General features: G+C 42.5%; 1 long non-coding RNA gene across 1 annotated transcript; it reads left to right on the top strand.

The window, feature by feature from the left end:
- Positions 1-843: 843 nt before the first annotated feature.
- LOC125432121 lies at positions 844-6,510 on the top strand. Its single transcript, XR_007244405.1, has 3 exons — positions 844-980; positions 4,218-4,307; positions 6,015-6,510. It is a non-coding gene; the product is annotated as an uncharacterized LOC125432121 (long non-coding RNA).
- The last annotated feature ends 2,020 nt before the right edge of the window (positions 6,511-8,530 follow it).

Raw genomic sequence — 8,530 nt, 5'->3', positions numbered from 1 at the left:
GTAGACTTCTCCACAAAATGGGCCTTGCCCTGAGTTAGCTTCCACAACTCCTAATTTAGGGACCACCCTACCAAAAGCTGTTTACAAATTCAGGTATAAGCCACACCACACAGCTGCATTAAAAACTATAGATACAAAAAGACACGGGAAAAACGCTTAATCCATCTCTGCTGAATACAACGAACTTTGGAAACGTTGCAATTAAGTTAAATTGCTCTCAAAACTTTTAAACAGGAAGGCTTTGGCTGATTCTTTACAGTGAAATTGTACCTTTGTTAGCACAGTAAATACTCCTCTGCTGCCAGGAATTCTTCATGGCTCCCAATCCTGCAACGTGTCTCCCATGTTGTTGCCCTGGTGCCTCCCCCCCCCCCCCCATCCCCGTCCCCGTCCCCGTCCCCGTCCCCACAACTTTCAAAAACCACCAAATTTGAGGTTCTTTTGAAATGCCCCTTTGGTGGCTTCTGCTGCTGTGAAAAACTCCACAGTAGCAGAACGGGGGCCTTTTCTCCCGCTTCGTCACTCTAGCCCACCCCACAATCAACAGGCGCTGAGAATGCCTCCCCCCCCTTAAATTCCTTGCTCGTGTGAGATAATCCCTGTCGATAAGAGACATGGCTGTCATTGCAGTGGGAAAAAAGCAGAGGGAGAGGGGGTGGAGGATGGTGATTCTCTCGCATATTCAAGGATTTCAAGGGGGGGTGTGAGGGCACCGATTCTCAGCACCTGTTTTGTGCTCACAGTCATTGAAAACTAAAATAGTGAAAGGGAATGGGGGAGATTGAGCCAATCACAACGCGGGAAACGGAGGTTGTCGTCACATGTTTGGAAGACATTGCGGAAGAGCTCACGGTGCAAATGGAAAAGCACCAGACTCGTGAAGAAACAGCTGGGACATAATGTGCCAGCCCTGCCTCGAATCCCGGGAAAAACCTGGGAGCCGTGGGGAGTCAGAAGCAGGGCAAAAAACACTGCGGCAGGTAAGCTCCCGGATCTACCACGGGGCATTTTGACTGTGAAAAAACAGCCGTTGTTATGCTTTCAAAACTGCACCAGACTCTTCTCTAGGAGACTATCCCTAAGAATGGGTCTTACACTGAGAACAAGCATTCATGAACCATAGCAGATCTCATATAATTCAGAAATGGGTCACTTCAAAGAGACCCCTGAAAAAATCCACATTGGTGCACAGGCACTTATGATAAGGTGAGGGGGTCTTTCAGATATGTATATCCTAGGACAGTGATGGTGAACCTATGGCACAGGTGCCAGAGGTGGCACTCGGAGCCCTCTCTGTGGGCACTCGCACACAGAGTTCGTCATGTGGGGGGCGGAAAATCACACACACACACACACACACATCTAGGCTGGCCTGGGCCACTGAGCATGACGTGAGCGCACTGTGGTGAGCAGGAAGGACTCGGCTGGCAGGCCTGCTGCCTGTGCTCTGGGTGGCTGCTGCTCGAGAAGGAGGGTGCAGAGGAGGCAGAGATGTTAGAGAGGCACAGAGCGGTGCGTGTGGGACTTGTTGGAGACTAGAGCAGGCTGGCCCCTACTCAAGCGGGTGGGGTGGAGGAAGAGGGAGCCAACCATTTTTTCTAAACTAAAACCTCAGCATTCAGGTTAAATTGCCGGGTTGGCACTTCGCGATAAATAAGTGGGGTTTGGGTTGCAATTTGGGCACTTGGTCTCAAAAAGGTTCGCCAACACTGTCCTAGGACATGTACAGCTTTGTAGGAACCGGTTCCTGGAATTCGATCGGGAAGCAAATACACAGCTCGTGAAGTTGAGGTGCAATTGGAGTGTTATGATCATACCTGGGAGCTGTAGCTAGTAAATGAGCCACTGCTTTCTATACTAGGCGGAGCTTCCAGACCACCTTCATGGAAAGACCCACACAGAGAGTGGTACAGCTGTCCAGCCTCAACATTAGGGGGTTATGGACCAACTATTGCATTGTTCATTGAATGCCCTGTCCTGTTGATTATATAGAGTCACTCTGCTTTAATCTGCCTTGAGTCCAAGTGAATGACAATAAAGGAGGAAAAGTTAAAGCAAACATCGCCAGCTCAGCAGAGTTTAGGTAGGAATCCATTTTCTACATTCATGGGGATGGGGGTTTCTAGCTGCTGCTACTAGAGGGGGTTGAACCTGGAGCCTGGGGGTTCACCTGGACTCGTATCTTTCAATGGAGACTTAGGTGACCTGCATGGCCCAGGTGGCTTTTTTCCATCTTCACCAGGCACGGTGGCTGGCTCCCTACCTCTCCCAGACTGACCTAGCCACAGTGGTATATGTTATGGTCACCTCCAGATTAGACTATTGTAACTCGTTCTATGTGGGCCTTCCCTTGCAGTTGATCTGGTAATTAAAATTGATCCAACATGCAGCAGCGCAGCTCCTCACAGGTGGCTCTATGAGGGACCATATCTCCCCTGAGCTGCGCAGTCTACATTGGCTTCCAATTGAGTACCGGATCACCTTCAAGGTGCTGGTGTTGACCTTTAAGGCTATCCATGGCCTGGGACCCCCACACCTTAGGACCGTCTTTCCCCTTATGTCTCCGCTCAGCCTCTGTGCTCTTCAGAGGCCAATTTGTTGGAGGCTCCTGACCCCTCGATGATATGTCTGGCCTCTACCCGGACCAGAGCTTTTTCTACTGTGGGCCCTGCCCTGTGGAACACTCTGCCTCTTATCATCAGGGCCCTGCAGGACCTTGAGCAGTTCCACAATGCCTGCAAAACAGAATTGTTCTGCTGGGCTGTGAAACACCGTTATGTCCAATTCCCCGAGGGTGGAAGGGCAGGCTAGATATCAAGTTGCCATCTTGATTTGTTTGTTCTATCTGTTGTTCTGGTTTATGGTTTTAAATCTTTAATCTGTAAATTATGTTTTATTATCATTTATGTGTACCTTTACACTGCCCAGAGCCCTTCGGGGGTGGGCGGTATAACGAATTCAATTAACAACAACAACAGCAGCAACAACAACAATAATACATTGTGCAGTGGAAAGAACACTGTTCTCATATTTGCATTCACTTAATTATCTAACACAGTGGAACTTATTGAATTTGCCAATTAACGCACTGTCCCTTCTCAGGTGGATAACACAGACTTCAGGAGTGGGGATACAAACACAATAGAACATTCTTACATCTCCACTTGCACTGTTTAGTTCTTATAACTTTTATTTCTAATTCATGTTATCAAGATTTACCTAAGACTGATTCAAATTATTTTTCCCTTATATAGCAGAATTAAATTATTTGAAAACATGGGCAATACAATATGTAGTACCTGTAGTTTAGCACATTTCCATGTACATTTCATAATAAATGAAAGTCATGTTAACAAACATAGTTTAAATAGGATTAGAATCAGAGGTATTTGTTTGAATGATGTATCTGCCATTTGTCCCTTGATGGTGAACAGAATGTCTAGCTCTATAGTGAGCAGCAGTGGCTCAGTGGTTAAGAGCAGGTGCATTCTAATCTGGAAGAACCAGGTTTGATTCCCTGCTCTGCCACTTGAGCTGTGGAGGCTTATCTGGGGAATTCAGATTAGCCTGTGCACTCCCACCCACACCAGCTGGATGACCTTGGTCTACTCTAGTCACAATTCTTCAGAGGTCTCTCAGCCCCACCCACCTCACAGGGTGTTTCTTGTGAGGGGGGAAGGGCAAGGAGATTGTAAACCACTTTGAGTCTCCTACAGGAGAGAAAGGGGGAATATAAATACAAACTCTTCTTCTTCTCTTCTATAATCGATTTAGTTATTAATTCAATTTTTACCCCAACCTTTCTTGATGAAGTTAAGTTCAGGGTGACTTACAACATGATTCATTGATTATGATCCTAAAAAATAGTTAGCCAATAATAAGATGGTGCTGGGAAAAAACCAGTTATTTTATAATATAATATATAACAATATATAAGAGTAATTTGCAAATGTCTCTTATGAAATATGAGCCGGATTTATATGTATAAAGTTATCGTTGTACAGTGAATGACATGACTTACTGTGTTAAATTAAAGATGCACTTACTTGAGAGGAAGCCCTACCGAACACAATGAGCTTTCCTTGCTGTAAGACATGCACTAATGTGCATGTACAATTATGGTGTTAACATCATCTTAACGTTGTTCCCAGTTCCTCACATTTATCTCTGTTCTAATTCTCAAACTGCTGCTTAGGGCCTATTTTATTTTCTTACAGCTGCTCTGTATCTGTGGCAATAGATGTGTTGGTTGGCTCCTGCACAAGACACCAGACGTGTAACATCTGTGAGATCAGGAGAGCATCTGGGTAACATTTTCAGCAGACATTCAGAACAGGTGGCACTGTGGGAAACAAACTTTTTTTTATCTTTTTAAAGCTAGTTGGAGAAACACTCATAAGGCATTAAACTGCAAAAAATTCCCTTACAAAAGGGAAATGTTAAATTACAAGGTCAGCAGAAAAGTCAATTAAATAACAACTTTGCGTGTTGCAGATTGGCTCTACATGGAAAGATCTGAATATGTAAAGTATTATACTTGTGCATGATAACACTAGTTTGTCTGCCAAGAAGGTGGAAAAGAAGAGAAAAATGTTGAGCTTAGCAGCTGAAAAAAAGAAGAGAAACTAAAACACTGGAGATTCAAGTGACTTCACAGGCAAAGTCTGGACCCACACTTCTAAAGTAGGTAAGGGAGCAATCTTAGGCAGGTCTACTCAGAATTAAGCTCCATTTTATTCAAAGGGGCTTACACCCAAGAAAGAGATTAAAAAGATGAATGTCCAATGCAGGCTGATTTACAAATGCTACTAGATTGACAACGCAGTGTATGTCCTAATCTTTTATTTATTTATTTATTGTTTCGATTTATAAACCGCCCTATCCCCTGGGGGCTCTGAAAGTGGTACACAGGTGACAGTATGTGCTATTACTGAGAGAACAGGGCACATAGTGATCTCTTGGTTGTTTGTAAAAATTATTAACATTACCTTCTTCAGTAATATGCAATACAGCTGCAACGTTGCCCATCTGTGACTGTCTACCATCTTCTCCTGAACTGTTTCACTGGAACAAGGAGGAGCATTGTTGGAAAGATGACAGCAAGTAGAAGATTTTACCTGGAAAACCAACCCCCTCTTAGGACTAGATGGAGTTATGCCACTCTTTTGGGTGGTGTAACTCCAAAACCTGGGCTACAGTGTACCTGGCTTCAAAGCCCAGATGGAAGCAGAACTAACATCAGCTCCACCCCTGGGAACATTCTGGACATCCAGTTGAGCAATATAAAAGGAAGAAGAAACCTGCTACACATAGACATAATGCAGAACTGAAAAAAAACTGAATATGTGGTGCAGTTTAATGTGAAAACGTTATGCAAAGGAACAATAAAGCAAATGAGAACATAGACATCATGTGACAATGCAACATACAAGAACATAAACAAAGACTGAGTCAACAAATTGCAGGACAGGACATGCTATTCATAAAAGGTGACCAAGACTTGTGTCACAAAGTGATCGAAAAATGAATAGATGGGAATTCCGGATATGGTGCCCATGTCGCAGCTCAAAGCAGCTTCCTCAGTGATGAAATCCTTCAATTATAAATAAATAAGCTTACCCCAAGCAGGGATAAATATCTTCAAAGCCTTAATAATAAATACTATCTCATATTTAAATGTACATGTCATCAAAAATACTAAATACAATACATCATAAATATATCAAGCAATTACAAAATTTATAAATATCATATACAAAATTCATAAATAGCATATAGATTAAAACATATACCAGCAGAAACACTTACATGTTAAAAATAACTTACATAATATAGAAGACTTGTAAGTTTACCTTCGTTGTTTTCGGCTAAGCTAACATTCTGACCTTCTTGTAAGTCGCTTAAGCATTAAGAAGCTAGGCAGTAACATTTTATAGACATTTACAAGTGATATATTAGAAGCAGCTGGAAAGGATATTCACAATAACAACATGTGTTTGACTTTTGTTTTACAGATCCTGTAACTACCAACAGAGAAGAACATGACAGTGATGAACCAACTCATATGCAACAAAACCAGTGACTTAAAGAAAGTATATGAAATTATAAGAAACATCTAAAGTCTAATTCATTATTTAATTCAAAAAGGGAATAACATTTAAACGTATACATTAACCATTCTTTGAGCTGGAGAAGATATCCAGATGTGTCAAAGGACGCATAAAGGACACAAAAATTCTCAGTATGTCCTTTTGCTGCAAAACGTTGGACGAGAGGGATATCAAAACGATTAGTTCTGATTTTGGATCTATGCTTGACTAATCCTGAGCGCACTGCCATGCCTGACATCCCAATATGATTTGGGTTTATTTGCAAACACATTCCAGCAAGTGTATGCAATCTTTTGTGTTGCAGGTTGTACATCCTTTTAGTTTCCATTTAAAAGATAAGTTGGGATGACTGTATTCTTGAATGTTCATTGAAAGGAAATAAATCAAACAGTTCCTGCAGTTGCGACACCCACTCAAAGAATGCATAATGAGTGGATTCTTTAATAAGTCAGAAGGGATTAAAGAATCCTTCATATTGCCCTTCTGCTTATAACCTATCCTAGGATATTCTCTACATCCCGGTAAATCAGAAACAATATGCCAGTGCTTCTGAATTATCTCCCTAATTTTACCAGTTAGCGGAGTAAAATCAAAAGAACATGCTAACTGAGGGATGGAATCTTTAGACTTGCTTTCAAAAAGCTGATGTCTATCCAAATTTATAGCTTTCTACCAAGAATGCTTAAGTACACGCTGTGGGTAGTGTCTATGAGAAAGTGCTGTATTACGTCACCTCCTTGTTTAAGGAATTCTTGATGATGGATAGAATTCCTCTTAATTCTTAAAAGTTGGGAGTAAGGAAGTTTAGGATGGAAGGAGGAATAATGCAAGGATACCTTTTTATCATCCGGTGTAGTATAGGGTTTTATAGCCAGTTGCTGTGCAGAGGAAACAAACACAGCCGTGCCCCCCCCCCTTCAAAAAAAGGGAATATCTATCTGACGTTCAAGAAAACTGATTGAAGGATGAACTCCATTTATCCAGGCTACAAAGGAATCAGCTAAAGACATGTCAAAAAGGATGATAAATAAATCACCAATGTAGCGTTTAAAAAGGGTTACCTTGTTCCAGAATGGATTCTGCTTGGGGTTACAATAGTATAACATTGATGCATAAACAAATTTGTGACTCCAGAAGCCAAGGACTTCCTCATGTATGCAAATAGCAAAGAATGATTTACTGGTTGATTTTTAAAAAAACCCAGATCAACAGCATAGGTCTTCAGACAGTTGAAAGAGAAGCCTGACTGACAGCCCAATCCAAACCCGAGGCGGCTGGAGATGGTACTGCTACCATGCTGCCACTCTTTGGGATGGTTCGGAGGGCTCTCTGGCAGCATGGGGAGGCAAGGAAAACCAACACACACACCATTGCCACCAGAAAGACCTTCATAGGGCTAGATGGAGTTATGCGACTCTTTTGGGTGGTTTAACTCCAAGCCCTGGGCTGCAGTGTCCCTGGCTCCAAAGCCTGGATGAAAGCAGATTAATGTCAACTCCACCCCGGAAACACCCTGGACTACCATTACCCCATGCTTGCATCCAATTGGGTGCCAGCGTTGCTTCATGGTGTCCCTGACTTTTGGGTTTTGCCACTGTGGAACGGAGGGGTGGCTGAACGTTGGTGTATTTGCTCACTGTGCTGGCAGGGGTGCCCTTAACACCAGATGGAGCAAACCTATTGGCACAAGGCACAACACTCACTGAAGCTGTTTCATTCCCTCCTGGATTGGGCCATGATGCACATACATTTAAGCTAGTTATGGCTTCAGAGTATGGTTTGGATTCTCTATTGCTTTCAGGTACAAATAGGCTTTCACTGACTGGCCATTCAACTGAATCCTTTTGCACACACAGGATTTAATCTAAACCAGCCTGCCCTTTTCAAAGAGTCCATCTAAACAGCTCATCGTCATAGACAAGCATCATAACCAGGTACCATGGCCTCTCCCAGAGATAGCATTAAACCAGTCTGCCATGCTACCAGGCAGAGCTGTTCTTCAAATGGTCTGCTTTCTTGCTGACTGCATGCTACCTGAAGCAGACCTGAATTATTTCCTGCTGTGCTTCCATCACCCAACTGAAAGATGCTTAGATGTTGGAACATCACTCATAGGCTCAGGGATGAAACAACTGATTGGATGTTTTTTTTCACCTTTAGGGGCAGGATAGACTCTTGACTATCACAGAGCTACAAAAATAATAATAAATAATAATAACACTATTGGGAGGATGAGCATGATTTTTTAAAGTTGAAAGTTTTATGGTTTTAAAATGCTGTAAAATAAGTTACCAATGCGTTACTTTATGTGGTCATGAAAATACACATATAGTAGGGACATGTTTGTGTGGATGAGGCCTGTTCTCCAGTTTGACCCAAATTCGTACTAAAACAGCCAAAGTTTTATTATTTAGCTTGTA

This window comes from Sphaerodactylus townsendi, linkage group LG04 (assembly GCF_021028975.2).
Source record: "Sphaerodactylus townsendi isolate TG3544 linkage group LG04, MPM_Stown_v2.3, whole genome shotgun sequence".
Taxonomy (NCBI): Eukaryota; Metazoa; Chordata; class Lepidosauria; order Squamata; family Sphaerodactylidae; genus Sphaerodactylus; species Sphaerodactylus townsendi.
This window is presented reverse-complemented; position numbering and strand designations above follow the sequence as displayed.